This window comes from Trichosurus vulpecula, chromosome 1 (assembly GCF_011100635.1).
Source record: "Trichosurus vulpecula isolate mTriVul1 chromosome 1, mTriVul1.pri, whole genome shotgun sequence".
NCBI lineage: Eukaryota > Metazoa > Chordata > Mammalia > Diprotodontia > Phalangeridae > Trichosurus > Trichosurus vulpecula.
In genome coordinates, this window is record NC_050573.1 from 425,659,175 (window position 1) to 425,674,291 (window position 15,117).

A 15,117-nucleotide genomic window follows, 5' to 3' on the forward strand; every position below is an offset into this window, starting at 1 on the left:
ATATTTTACTTTTTTTTTACTTTTTTTACTTTATATACCTTTTCTCTCTTTTGATTGCCTGAGTCCTGGTTCTCTGCTAAATTCATTAATCCTCCAGCTTCTTGATCTCATTTACTAAAAACAATGATATTGCCTCTCTCACCCACCCCCTCACACCCAAGGAACTTGGGTAATTGCAAGAAATTTGATTAGAGGTCACCTATCCATAAAATTTGTTTCTTTTCGGCAGCTGCTTCAACAAAAGTGTCGGGAGGAATTACAAGACAATGCAAGAAGGTATCTAAGTTTAGAGGCAAGTTCATTGTGAGAGAAAATACAACATAATTTGCAAATGAGTGAAGTGTAGTAATTACTATTAGCGCTTGCTTTCTGGTGGAGCTTCCCTTTCAAGACCTAAGTGACTTTGGGCCCAAAGACAAACTAAGTACCACAGAGTTGGCTGCCAGCCCTAGAAAGGTAGGAACAAGATAGTGAAAGGGAAAAAGAGAAAGAGGCACACCAACCTGTAACCAGCAACTTTAGACACTGTCTGCTGTAGTAAAGAGAATGAACATTCTGCTTTGGGGAAGGAGTGTGCCCTAATGGAAGAACTGGGTTATGACAAAAGGAAGACTTTAAGAGTAAGGATTGTACTAGGCTGTCCTGCCCCAAACTCTGGAACCCCGCTAGTGGCGCTCTAGGTAGGATCAGAAAACATATTCATGCTAGAAGGGTCTTGGAGAATATCTGCTCCAATGCCTTCATTTTACAATCCAGGAAAATAAGGCAAAAAGAAATCAAGGAACTTCACTATGTCACCCAAAGTCACAGAGAAGGCAGAATCTGGGTCAGAATCCAGATATATTCAGGAGATCCTTCTTTAAATCTAAGATTCATGTTACAAATCCAGAAAAAAACTGTGTACATGTGTATGTGTGTCTATGCATGTGAGTGTGGATATGTGTATGTATGTATGTATGTTCATCTGAGTGTGAGTATGTGTAGATACGCAAGTGTGTGCACGTGTGAGTGTGGGTTTGTGTGTATGTATCTGTGTATGTGTGTGCGTATACATGTATGTGTGTGTATGTGTGTGTGTGTGTGTGTGTGTGTGTGTAGAAATAAGAAATGGAGGCTTTGGAAGAAAAACTTTTCTAAAGAAAAAGCATGAAATTAATGTGAAGAACAGCAAACACATTTAAAAAAACTCACGAGATCTTTCCTGTAGAGATTAATATTAAAGTCAGTCCTTGACACATTTTTATCTGTGCTGCAAATGGTTCCATAACTCAGACTTCTTATTGTCCTCTATTCACTTATTTATTGAGCATTTCCAGCATGTAAGGCAATGTAAGGAATGAATAAGACTGTCCTCAAAGGAACTTACAGAATTTCCTCTAAATAAAAAGAAAATATGTGTATACACATACATATATTAAATATCCCCCAATTGTTTTATGTGTATTTGTTAAATACAAATGAGAGAAACAATGTGGAGTATAGCCTTGGTGCCAGGAAGACTTAAGCCCTAAATCCAGTCTTTGATAAGTACTAGTCACTTGACCCTAGGCAAGTCATATAACCTCTCATTGTCCCTAGACAATTCTCTGAGGCTCTAAGTTAGAGTTACAGATATGTATCAGTGAAGGGAATTTCTACATGGAAAGTTCTCTACACAGGTGAAATCACAGGTCATATGTGTGTATACATGTGTGTATACACATGCATATATACATATTTACATATGTATATATAATGACAGAGATATGGAGATAGACAAAAAAGAAATTAGGAAATATTTCAGAGAAAGATTGCAAGGTCAGTCACTCACAAATTAATTAAACTTGGTACAAATTAAACCTAATACAAAATACATCATAGGTGGTGATGATTTGCATGTAAGTAGTGATTTATTGCAAATTCTTAGCCTGGGGATCCCAGTTTTAGAAGAACAAACATTTTCAAACAAATATACACCCAGTCAAACAGCTGTTACTTGTACACTTATGGACTTTTCCTCATGCATAGTATAGTGTAGTTAAGTTTAACGCTAACCAGTCACTAACCCTGTAAACTTGCTTTCTAAATAAATTTTGTTTCTCAAAAATTAGAAAAAACATAAGTATTCTTTGTGTGGGGGGTTTGTTTTTTCACATTAAAGATATGAGCATCTAAGATCATTGTTTTAACTTAATTTGAATGAACACTACTAAGTTTTTGTTTATTTATCATTTCTCTGAATGCAGTGAAATGCATTTTGCAGCCATACCTCTATCAATGGAGACGATGCATCCCAAGGACTTAATTATTTTTTCAAAACTTCTATTTCTAAGAATAGAAAGCATATGGAAGGTATAGGGATGTCTTCTAGGATACCAGATAAGGAGATGGGAGTGTGGGGGGGGAGGGGATTATGGGGCCAAAATATAATTAAATAGTGACTAAAATGTCAGATGTGTCAAAAAAAACATAATATATGGATCATAGATTTATTGCTGAAAGAAACTGTCATCTAATACCCTTATTTTATATATGAGGTAATTGAGATGTTACTACTTGCCCAAGATCACAGCTGAGAGTTTAGGTAAAAGAATCAGAATTTGAATACAGGTCAATTTAAAAATTGCTCTCTGACTCCCAATCCAGCACTCTTTCCACTGTACCACCTCCAACCTCTAGTTTTGGCACAAAAAGAGGAGAAGAGGGGCATTAAGGAAAAGTTCCCCCAGCCAAAGCTCCGCTAGATAGAGCAGGGTAAATTTCCTTATATCCTTAGAGAGCAGGACTAGGTCTCTAGCAGCCATAACTGGTCTTGTCCCTACTGGTCCATCTTAGCAGAAAGATGAGCTAACTGTGAGAATGGAGGTATGGACTCCAAATGCCCATAATTCATCCTAAAAATTAGTAAATCAAGTTTATCCTTAGATCCATCTGAAGAACAGGCATAGCATCATTTCAGGATCTTTGTATTTACGAGAGGCAGTTTAGTAAAGTACAGCGAGATCTGGAGAGTAAAAACAACCTGTGTTCAAATTCTGATACTGACACTTAATGGGTATACTAAAAATATTTGAAATTTTAATTTAAAAATGAACTATTTCATCCATTCTATTCTACCAATCCTGCCATCCTGCAACTAAAAAATACAAAATGTACCTTAGGTCCCATTTCCATTAAGCCTTTACAGAAGAGTCAAGCCCGTGCTGATTTTTCCTCATTTATCATCTTCCATGTATTTATTATAAATACCATACATTTTCCTATTTAATTATGTTTACTAATACTTCTAGATATGGAACTCCTGTATCCCCAACTAATAATAATAGCTCAGATTTCCAGGGTACTTTGACGTAGTAGTTATTAACATAGGCAGTAATAATAATAGCTAGAATTTATAGCACTTCAAAGTTTGCAAAGCACTTTATAAGTATCTCATTTGATCCTCTTACCAACCCCGGGAGATAGATGCTATTCTTATCCCCATTTTATAGACGAGGAAATTCAGGCAGTGACAAATGTTTTGCCCAAGGTCTCGTAGCTAGGAAGTAAGTTAAGCCCACAGTTGAACTCAGGTCTTCTTGGATCTGACTGGACTCTAGGTCCATTAAGAGAGTCACTTTAGTCATTAATCATTTATTAAGTGTGTGAGAGATGGGTAAAAGTTTTAGGTTTCCACAGAAGAGTTAATTGAGTTCCACAGAATAATTAAGTGTCAGTTGAAACAAAGAAGGAGTAAATATTAACCAGGATGAGAGCCCTCAACCAATCCGAATCAACTTTGTGGTTTTGGTGGATGCCTCAGACTCAGGATGTACTGGTCTAAACTGGCAGATAATGGTCAGGGTTGAAGAGAGAACAGGGTCAAATGGCTACCATGCCTGCTTAATTGGCTAATTGAATATTACCTCACACACCCACAGCGAGGAGTTTTCAGCCATTTTTGAACGTGGGACATATGTTGAGGAGGGGGGGAACATGCCAAGGAGTTGCATGTTGGGGGTGTATAGGGAAGATTGTGACCTAGAATGGAGCGGACCAATCTGTTCTCTGAAGGGAGGTGCTGAGCTGATGGTGCATCGATCTATGTTGGTCTAACAGAATAAAGTTGGTCTCACTCCTGTACTCTCCACTCCCTCTTCCTAAAGAAGGGTGGAGTCTGCTCCTGGCCAGGAACGTTTACCAATTCCTTTGGATTCCTCAATAATAATAAATTGCCCTTGATACCTGAATTCAGTGTCAAGCCTATTTCTAACAAGCACCTACTATCAAAGAAGATAATGTTTGTCTAGTGCATAGCATAGTGCCTGTCACCTAGCAGGTGATTAAAACATGTTTGTTTCCTTCCCCTCCAACCCCCACTATGTGTCAAGCACTGTGCTAAGTGCTGGAGATATAAAGAAAAGGCAAAAACAAAAACCAAAATATCGAGCATACACACACACACACACACACACACACATATACACACACACACTCCCACACAGAGTTGCTACTCCCAAGTAGCTCAAACCCCCAGCTCACGGGGAAGACAACATGAAAACAACTAGACACAAGCATAGGTACAGGAAAAAATGGAGATAATCAACAAAGAGAAGGTCCTAGAGTTAAGAGGGATTGGGGAAAGGATTTTAGCTGGGATTCAAAGGAAGTCAGGAAAACCAGGAGGTGGAGGTGAAGAGGAAGAACATTCCAGGTATGGGGGCGGGGACAAGTTTCAAAGCATTTTCCCATATTTTCCTCCTTCATCTATGATGTGAGCAGTATATTATCATCCCCATTTCACAGGTGAAGAAGCTGAGGTTCAGAGAGAGTAAGTGAATTGCTCAGCGTCACCCAGCTTGTGAGAGCCAGAGCCAAGTCTCCAACCTCTGTGCTCTGGAACAGTGGTTGTCAACCGCAGGGCAGGGCCACTACACCAGATTAAAAGATAATTGGGAATTATTTAACAAAATAAATAAAAATACAACAAAATATAGATCATGTCTATGTGTGGTTTTCTAAGCCAATATGTGCCTGAAGGGAGCCTCAGGTACAGGTTAGTGACCCCATTTCTATTTGAGTTTGACACCACTTCTCTAGAAAAAGCACATTGTAAAATTATTTTGAACAGTCTGTCACAGTGTCTAGTCAGCGTAGTCCTAGACAAGCATTAGCTTGAACAGAACAGAATAATAAAAGCCAGTAGTACCTACACAAAATACACATACATGCAAACAGACAAGATTTTTCTACCTCTGAAATATCACTATCAGTATAAGTGTCGACACTACCTTCCTGATCTTCCAAGTCCGCGGCATTATGACAATACCTCTTTCCCTGGCCCCACACATCAAAAGTTGGTTCTAACGGCATTTTTCTCTCAAGCTATAGATGGTTCTTAAGAGCAACACAGGCAAGCCTAGCCAACTCTTCACACAGCCAAAGCCTAATTCCATCAGAGAGCTTCTAGCAGCTACAAAACTCTCTACATCAATGATTTCCCAAAAATAAATATAGAGCCAGTCACTATCACCTTTAATGCTAGTGGCTTCTAAGATGATCTACAATTTATCCTGTTTACATTAAACTGTGAGCTTCTTAAGAGTAGAAGCTGGGTTTTTTCTTGGGGGGGGGGATTGGGGTGGGCTCCCCCCCCTTTCTTTATAGTCCCAACACTTCGCACAGTTATTGTTCAGTCACTTTTCAGTCGTGTCTGACTCTCCGTGATCCCTTTCAGGGTTTTCTTGGCAAAGATTCTGGAGTGGTTGCTTGTTGACTGATCAACTTGACTGGCCTCAATCAGCTCTCATCAAACTCTACCTAAAGTAACTAGTCTCCTTATTACACTCTGCTCTACTAATTTCAAACAGCTGGGGCAGTCCCCACTCTTTCTGTCTCCTCATGTGGTGACCACATCTTCCCTTTTGGTTTCCTCTGATCTGGTTTCTAATGCTTCAGATCAGGGCCTCTTCAAAAATAGGGGTCAGTCTAACTGAGGACGAAAAACTCCAAACTCACATGTCTATCAGGTATAACATAAATAATTATTATACAGCAGTCCCCAAACAGTTCTATTGTGGATATTTTCCTCAGTTATAACTTTTAAAACCATGAAAAAAATCATATGTTAATAATAAGCTCATAGAAAACAATGCAATGCAACCTTCGTGCAGTATTCAGGCCATTGAAGTATGCTTTTCATCCAATTTGGGGTTCTCCTCAAACATTCGTATCTAAGAGATTGTGTTCTCCTTAACCTGCTTTCAGCCGTGTTTCTCATGCAAATGCAAAATGAACAGAACCGAGAGAACATTGTATACAGTACAGCAATATTATTTTAAGAATGACTGAGCAAATAAGCCATTCTGAGTATCCTAAATATCCAAATTAACTATAAAGGACATATGAAGAAAGACACTATGCATCCAGAGAAAGAACTGATAAATGGAAGTATGTACAGAATAATTTTACACACACACACACCATACATGTGTGTATATATACACACATATATGTATATGTATGTATATATGTATATATGTGTGTGTGTATGCATATATATATATATATATATATATATATATATATATATATACATATACTGTTTGACAATGGTAGCCATCCGTGAGGGAAGGAAAGGAAAAAAAGAAAAAAGAAATGTACATGATAACTTTATTATACATTTAAAAGGAATAGCAAGTTATACATAATAGACATGCAGTTTTATGTGCAATCTTTTTTTATTAAACTATGTTCATGGAAATGCTTGTTTTACTCCATAAAAGTAAAATTAAATAAAATAAAAAACGTCTTTCCACCCCCTTTATAGTTAATAAAAATTTCCAATATGAAAAGGGCAGTATATTACACAAAGCAACTTTAGAGCAGCTGAGGCTCTTAATACATGAGATGCTCTCCCTCCTCATCTCTGCCTCCTGGATTCCTATAGAAAGCCTTTCCCAATTCTTCCTTATTCTTATGCATTCTCTCTGTTGTTCATGTATATAGCTTACTTGCACAGTTGTTTTGCAGGTTGACTCCTCCATCGGATTGTCTGCTCCTCAAGGGCAGGGACAGTCTTTTGCCTTGCTTTTGTATATTCAGTGCTTAGCACAGTGCCTGGCTGATTTCAGGCACCGAATAAATGTTTATTGACTCACTAACTGGTGTTGGCCAACTCTTTCTCCACTTTCTCAGATCTAGATCAGGCCCACATTGGGCCTCATGCCTAGAAGTAGTAAGACTCCTTCCTGATCTCCCTGTTCCAATTCATTCCTCTTATGCCTTCCACAATAATCTTTTCCATAGCTTTCAGTAACTCCCTAACTCAAGAAATTAGTGTGGTTCCATTTTAGTTATTATCCAAACAAAACTCATCAATTTAATTGCCAAAGTCCTCTACAATTGACCTCTCCCTCTCTGTTCATTATTCTTTTAAAAGGACCCACTTTCAGCTAGACTGGTCTGGTGGCCCATGGATTACAAGTGACTTTATCATTCTCTCCTTGTAGGCCATTTTCTCTACACCCAATGCTTTCCTTTTTCCCAAGCTCCACTCCAAACCCAAATACATGTTCCTCATATCCTCCAAAACCTGGACTAAAATCCTCATCTTTCAGGAAGTTTTCCATTCTCAACCCTAAGTGACTTCCCTCAATACATTTCCTGGAGAACATTAATTTGTCCTTCATCATCTATAAACATTTATGGCACACTAATTATTCATAAGATACTACACCAGGTCCTAAGGATCAGAGAATCTCAAAATGGCAGAGTGGACTAGATAGAAGAACCAGGTTCCAGTTCCAGTTCTGCTACTGACCACCTGTGTTAACTTTGGTGAAGTCATACCACATGTCCTAGCCTCCTTAGGGAGACCTAGCTCTGTCACTCACCAAAATGAACTTTGGACAAGCCTCAGTTTCCTCTTCTGTAAAATGATGTGGGTTAGACTCAATGATCTCTAACATCCCTCTAGGTCCTGATGATCTATGAATCTATCATTTTAGCTCAACACAGTAATTTTACAGAGGAGGAATGTGAAGCCATCAGGGTTAAATGATATGACTACATTCCTTCCTTCTATGTGGCAGAGCCAAGATTCCCTCTTTTCCTCAGATAACTTATGGTACTGTTGCAGAGACAGAACACAACACTAAACAGCATCTGAGAATTGCCAGATACAATGACAGGCCATTGGATGCTATTAGAGATCACTGGATAGATCACAGTAGAGTGACTTGTTATGTTTGCAGAAGAAATGGGGCTTGGAATCACAGTCCTGGACCTTTAGAGAAGAGGAGATCATTCAAAGTCATTTGAGGGAATATCTAGCAATTAAACTTAGTTGGAACAGAGAGAAAGAGAGTAAGATAAAACTGGAAAGGTAAATTATAGCCAGTTTGGAGTATCTTAATTGCCAGACTAAGGAGTTTGTACTTTGTCTTAAAGAAAAACCCTTGTTGTCACTGAAATGCATTTAATCAAGGGAATAACATGATCAGACCTGTACTCTTTGCATGTAATCTTCCAAGATAATTTTGGAAGCTGTATTATGATTACATTGGAAGAGACCAATGAAGAGGCTACTATAATAGTTTGGGAAAGGAAAATTAGGGCCTGAATTGGGGATGTGACAGCATGATTAAAGAATAGGGGACCTATGTGACTTGGCCACTGACTGGATTTGGAAGCAAAGACAGAGGGAAGAGTCAAGGATGATTCTGAAATTTGGAGTCTGGGAGGATGGTGGGCAATGCCAGCTCTAGAAATAAGGTTGTTGGGAGAAGGGAAAGATTTTGAGAAGAATATTAGTTTCAGATGTGTTCATTTTGAGGTAGTAGAAGGCTATACAGATGCAGGTGCTGAACATACAGTTGGAGATTCAGGACTAAAGCGAGAAGAGAGACCAGTATCCACTGTACAGATCTGGGGATCATCTGTATAAAAGCAATAGTGGAAAGAATCCCCTTCATGCTCTCTCCTTTCCGGTCAAACTGGCTTGAGAGCCATTTCCAGCTGCTGAACTTTAACTCAGGCTGTTCCCTTGCTGGGAATGAAATCCCACTTCACTTTTGCCTTTCTATATGCTAAGGCTTTCTACAAAGCACTGCTCAAGTACCACTCTTGTAGCAGGTTTCTTTTGATAACCCCAGTTATTAGCACCCTTTCCCTCTTGAAATTATTTTTATTTTATGTATTCTTGTTATTACTTGTGTTCACATTATATCCCCCATGTAGAATGTAAGCTCCTTGTTACTTGTGTTCACATTATAGCCCCACGTAGAATGTAAGTTCCTTGAGGACAGGGACTGTTTAGCTCTTTGTCTCCATCTCCTAGCACCAGTGCCTAGAACATAATAGACATTCAATAAGTGTCTGGTAAGCTGAATGGGAGTGGATGTAATTACTAAGGGAAAGAAAAGAGAGTTAAAGGTAGAATTTTTGAGGGACACCCATGGTTAATTGGTGGGAGGAAGAATTAGCCAAAGATGAAGCTGGTAGACATCTAAGAAAGAGAGCAGTGTTAGGAGAGTATAGGGAGAAGAGGGTATCAAGAAGAAAGGAGTCAACAGTACAGGCAATATTATAAGCCAATTTACCTGGAGAGGAGGGTCCAAATAAGAGTGAGGTGGGAGATGAGGTAGGAAAGGGATATTAAAGCCATATTTTGAAGTTCCTTGAACATGAAGCTATGGAGTTTGGACTTTATTCTGTAGGATGTAGAGATAATAGACTTCTTAATGCAGGAGAGTTTCATGTACAAATCTGGTTTTCAAATGGTCTAGAAGTGATGATCAGGATAGATTGGAATGGGAAAAACTACTGGCTGGGAGACCAATTACAAGAGTATTGAAACAGTTCAGGTTCAAGGTGATTAGCGTAGTAATATAATGGGTAGGAATAGTAGAAAAGGGAAGAGTGGATGCAAGAGACATTGCAATGGAATCAACAGGACTTAGATAATTGGAGATGAGGTATGGGGGAGCAGACTAAGGTAACAGAAAGAGTCAAAGATGGCTCCGAGCTTTCACATGTTGGTAATTGTGAGAATAATAAGTAGGGCCACTGAGGAATATGGAGTCCAGAGAGGAAGTTTGTTCTGAGAGGAAAGATGAATGGAATTCTATTTCATAAAGGTTGATACTGGAACAATCCAAATTGAAATTTCCAGAAGGCAACTGGAGATACTGTGGTGTAATTCAGGAGGGAAATCAAGGCAGCAAAGGTAAATAAGAAGACTATCAAGAAGAGACAGTTGAAATCATGAACTTGGATGACACTACCACAGAGAAAGAACATACAAAGAGAAAGCCTGTAACAGTTGCCTGAGTCTTGGACTATATGAATCCAGGAAGGAAGGGGGTGGGGGGGAAGAATGAAGCCAGGCAAAGAGATAGAGTAGAACATCCAAACAACTAGAAAGGGAAACAAAATAGTTGTTTTGGGAAACCACAAAAGGAGAAACCAAAGGAAGAGAAGAAAGAGAGAATTAATAGTTTTTAAAACAGCAGGGAGGTCAACAAAGAGAATTAAGAAAAAGGCCACTTGATTTGGCAATAAGCAAAGTGGTTGGTGACCTTGGAGAGAGCAATTCCAATAGGGTTGGAACAGGAAGCCAGACTTCAAGGGGATGAAGATAAAATGTGTTAAGAAAATTAGAGTGAGCCCCAAGTACAGAACATTCTTTTTAAAGAAAGTTTGTGGCAAATAAAAACACATGTGTCATATATCCCTTTAAGGTTTACAAAGTGCTTCCCATCAATTTATCTCAGGGAGTAGAGTAACAGAATGATATAATAAGGACCAAGGGAAAATATAGCCAAGATAGCAGAGAGAGACATCAGCAAGTTTAGGGCAGAGAGAAAGACCCAAGGGGGAGGAATACTTCTTTGGGGAAAGGTTTTAAGTTGTTTTGAGTACTTGGTTTAGGCAACTGGATTGTTAGTTTCTCAAAGACTCATTGTATTTTTATACGCATTGCATTCTTCCACTGCACCTAAGACAATGCTCTGCACGTAGTAGACACTTAATATTTAACGAAGTCGAAGTTGGATGACTAGAAGGGCACTTTTCCTTATCCAAGAACTTGGAAGAAAAAAAGCACCAACTCTTTTCCTATTTCCCATCTCCGGCATGACCAGTTTTACAAGTAAAAACTACTCATGATCATCCTTCTCTCCGACCAGCAAAAGCTACCAGTACAGGATGCAGTTCGGGGAGCCAAAGAAACAGTACTCGGCGCCAAGTGCAACGCCCAAAGTGGATTCCAGGCTGCCGGAACACAAAAGGACCAGGAAAAGGAAGGAAGCTAGGGAATTCTGACAATCCAGAGAGCTCACACTTAGGGGCAAAAGTGAGAGCAAGAGTGTGCCCGTCATTAGTACGGTGAAATTATGACGACCTCTGTACTTCAAGGGCAAAACCTACTGAGCGCCTTTCCTCTCCCGGGATCCACGCGGTTGGAAGCCTGGTGCAGGCGCCGTGCGGGGGCACTCCACAGAGGGCGAAACCTGCCATCCCGGAACCAAGAGAACTTCTTACTAGGTTCCCCTCCAGCGGAGGTGTACTAACAACATCAATCTGTCAACTAACTCTCTTGGGACAGTAACGAGAGGAGCAAGAGAAGAGAGCTGGCGTGCGCCACAAATGACGGTTTGCCCACCTCCCCGCCCGGTTCCCCAACCCCACCCTGCAAGGCAGCAGCACTACGGGACTTTCAGCTGAGAGAAGGGCCGCCTCTCATTTCAAAGCCGTATTAAATGGTGGCTCCCATCCTGGTGCTGGGGTCCCATTCCTATTCACCCCGAAACCCAGGCATCCCAGTCCCAGTGCACCTGGATTCTCAGAGATTTCAGGTTCCTCCAGATTACTCTGGTCACCTCCTCTCCCGATACCTCGCCCAGATCCCAAACCTTGGAGGGAGATTCCGCTCCCGGAGAAAGTTCGTTTACCACCCAAGAGAGCGTAGCACTCACTGTCTGGCGCTGGGTGGAGCGGAGCGGGACGCAGAGGGGAGGACACGGGGGCCGAGCGCTAGTCTTGGGAACCGAGGCAGAGCCGGAGGGAAGCGCGGCGGAGCGCACACCACCGGATTTAAGGGATTTGCTCAGCCGACTTCCACACAGCGGCCCCTGCTGCCCTCACAGAAGACCAGCGAGAGAAAAAAAAAGAACAAGAAAAAAGGGGAGGAGAAAAGTCAACCGAGGAAGTCGCCTGCCCTGCCCTCCCTCCCACCCCAGTAGCGTGACAACTGGGGCGGTACAGCCCAGCCCGGCTTGCCGGGCGCGGCCAGGTACAGAGTGAGAGAGACAGAGAGAGAGACCTCCTGGGACCCCAAGCTCCAAAGTGAACAGGCAGAGAGTGGGGCCTGTGGCAGGCCTTCAGCTAGACGGCTGCAGCCAAGGAATATCGACAACCTTCCTGGAACTTGAAGCCAAATCTCTCACACTTCCCAGAACAGAACTGTGGGGAGCAGGGAACAAATAGCTCCTGTTTGAGATATTCTAGGTTATGTATTAATAATATTTCTCCTGATCGATATATTTATTCATTTGTTTTGGACTGAAATGCCACCACCACTTGACATCTTCTTGGTGCTTAGCCATCCCTTGTAAATGTGGATGACCTCAGATATACAGTGTAGGGGAATGTGAAATGGAAAGATCTGGCTGGATCCATACATTCGTTTAACACACACTTACTCAGCATCTACTATGTTCCAGGTTCTGTGCTAGGCCTAGGACTACACTTTCAAGGGGCTTATACTCTAAAGAGGGAAACACACATGAAAATAGGTAATATAATATTTAGATCTAAATCTATAGCCATATCGATAAATCACAATATCTAGATCTATAGCCACAAATAGATCCCTAGATCTATATTCGTAGATCATAGCTATAGCTCAATAGATGGATAGGTAGAATATACATATACATATACATATACATATACATATACATATACATATACATAGCTATAGAATGTGCCTAGTTATTTTCATGGTTTCTCCCTTTAGAATAAAGGTAAGTTGATAGATGTAGATGTAGATATACAGATGTATAGATATAGATAGTGTGTGGGAGACACTATCAACTGTCTGGGAGAGACTGGGAGAGGTCTACTGCCAAAGGTGATATTTGAGCTGAGGCTTGAAGGAAGTCTGGGAAACTCAAAGGAAGAGATGAAGAGCGGAAGCATTCCGGGCACAGGGGACTTCCAGGACCAAGGCTTACAGGGAAACAGATGAAGCTGAAGTGGGAGGAGAAGTAAGAAGGTCAGAGTAGCTGGATCCTAGAGTGCTTGAAGGAGAAAGTAAAGTGTAACAAAACTGGGAAGGCAGAAATTTTCCAGGTCATAAAGAGTATCTTTTAATTTTTTTAAATAGATTTTATTGATACCTTTTGTTTTTTACATTACCTCGTATCCCTCTCCCTTTCCCAACCAGACATCCATTCCATATAACATAGATTTTTTTTAAAGAAAAAGAGGAAGAAAAAAATCAGCAAAACTAATCAATAATTTTTAAAAATCTAACTGTATGTAATGCTCTATACCCTTGGGCCCCTTGCTCTGCAAAAGAGTTAGGGGAAGGTGTATTCCTATACCTCAATCTTGGCTGTGCTTCTTTGCAATCTTGCAACATTCATTTTTATTTCTCTTATAGTTTCTTTTTCTTTCTATGTATATTGTTGTAATTAAAGTGGAACAAGTAGAGGACCTGGAGTCAGGAAAACTCATCTTCCTAAGTTCTAATCTGGCCTTAGACACTTCCTAGCTATGTAACCCTGGACAAGTCACTTCACCCTGTTTGCCTCAGTTTCCTCATCTGTCAAATGAGCTGGAGAAGAAAATGGCAAATCACTCCAGTATCTTAGGGAAGAAAACCTTAGATGGGGTCGCACAGAGTCTACACAACTAAACAACAACAATAACAAATTGTTGGGTCTATTTTTCCTGGCTCTGCTTATTTTACTTTGTTATGAAGATCTCTAAATGCCAAATTTAGGAATTTAACTGTCATCATAGAGGTAACGGGGAGCCACTGGAGTTTATTAGAAGGGAGAGGAGTGCCATGGTCAGACCAAAGCTTTTTAAAAAGTCACTTTAGCAGCTAAATGGAGAATGGATTGGATTGGGGAGAGGGCCTTGAAGCGGAGAGGCTAGTTATCAGATAATAGTACACAAACGGGGTGATGAGGGCCTGAATTCAAGTGGTGGATTGGGAATGAAGAATGGGACACTTACAAGAAATGATGTGAAGATAGAAATGACAAAAATTCACAATAGACTGAATATGTGATATGAGTGAGAGTGAGGTCTCAAGGTGACATAAATATTGTGAGCCTTGTTACCTGAGAAAATGGTAGTGCCCCCAGTATGTTTTAAGAAATGTTTCAAAGAAGGAGGGTTTGGAGAGGGAAAATAATGAGTTCTGTTCTGGGTGTCTTTGTTTTTGTGATACATATAGGACATCCAGTTTGAGATGTCCAAAAGGCATTTGGTGATGCACAACTCTGCACCCATGGGAACTTACGAGATCATCAAATGACATAGTATAGAAGAGAAAGAGGACTTAGGGTAGAGCTGTGGGGATACCCATGGATAGAGGGCATGATGGATAAAGAAACAATAAAGGATATTGAGAAGGAGCAGTTAGATAGAAAGAGAAGCCAGAAAGAGTAGTGTCCCAAGATTTAGAGGCAAGAGTATCCACAAAGACATTATCAATAATATCAAAAGTTGCAGAGAAGTCAAGAAGAATTGAGAAAAGGCCATTAGTTTGGCAAATAAGGCACAGCTAGGTAGCACAGTGAGTAGAGCACTGGCCCTGGAGTCAGGAGGACCTGAGTTCAAATATAGCCTCAAACACTGGAAACACTTACTAGCTGTGTGACCTTGGGCAAGTCACTTAACCCCAATTTCCCTGGCTTCCGCCCTCCAAAAAAAAAAAAGATTTGGCAAATAAGAGCTCTTTAAAAACTTTGGAGAAGGGGCAGAGGCAAGATGGTAGCTAGAAAGCAGGGACTTACTTAAGCTCTCCCCCAAATCCCTCCAAACACCTGTAAAAATGGCTCTGAAAAAATTCTAGGTCTGTCGAACCCATGAAATTGCAGAGGGAAGCAGTTCTCTAGCCCAGGAGAGCCTGGATGGTTG

The 15,117-nt window shown here is 40.5% G+C and overlaps 1 protein-coding gene across 1 annotated transcript in view; it reads right to left on the reverse strand.

Moving 5' to 3' along the window:
* Window positions 1-11,942, reverse strand: part of ELOVL7 (ELOVL fatty acid elongase 7) — a 106,253-nt gene extending 94,311 nt beyond the window's left edge. Inside the window, exon 1 of the mRNA XM_036767318.1 lies at window positions 11,796-11,942. The gene's annotated coding sequence lies outside the window, so the exon portion shown is untranslated. The remainder of the gene's footprint in view (window positions 1-11,795) is intronic.
* Window positions 11,943-15,117: the final 3,175 nt, after the last annotated feature.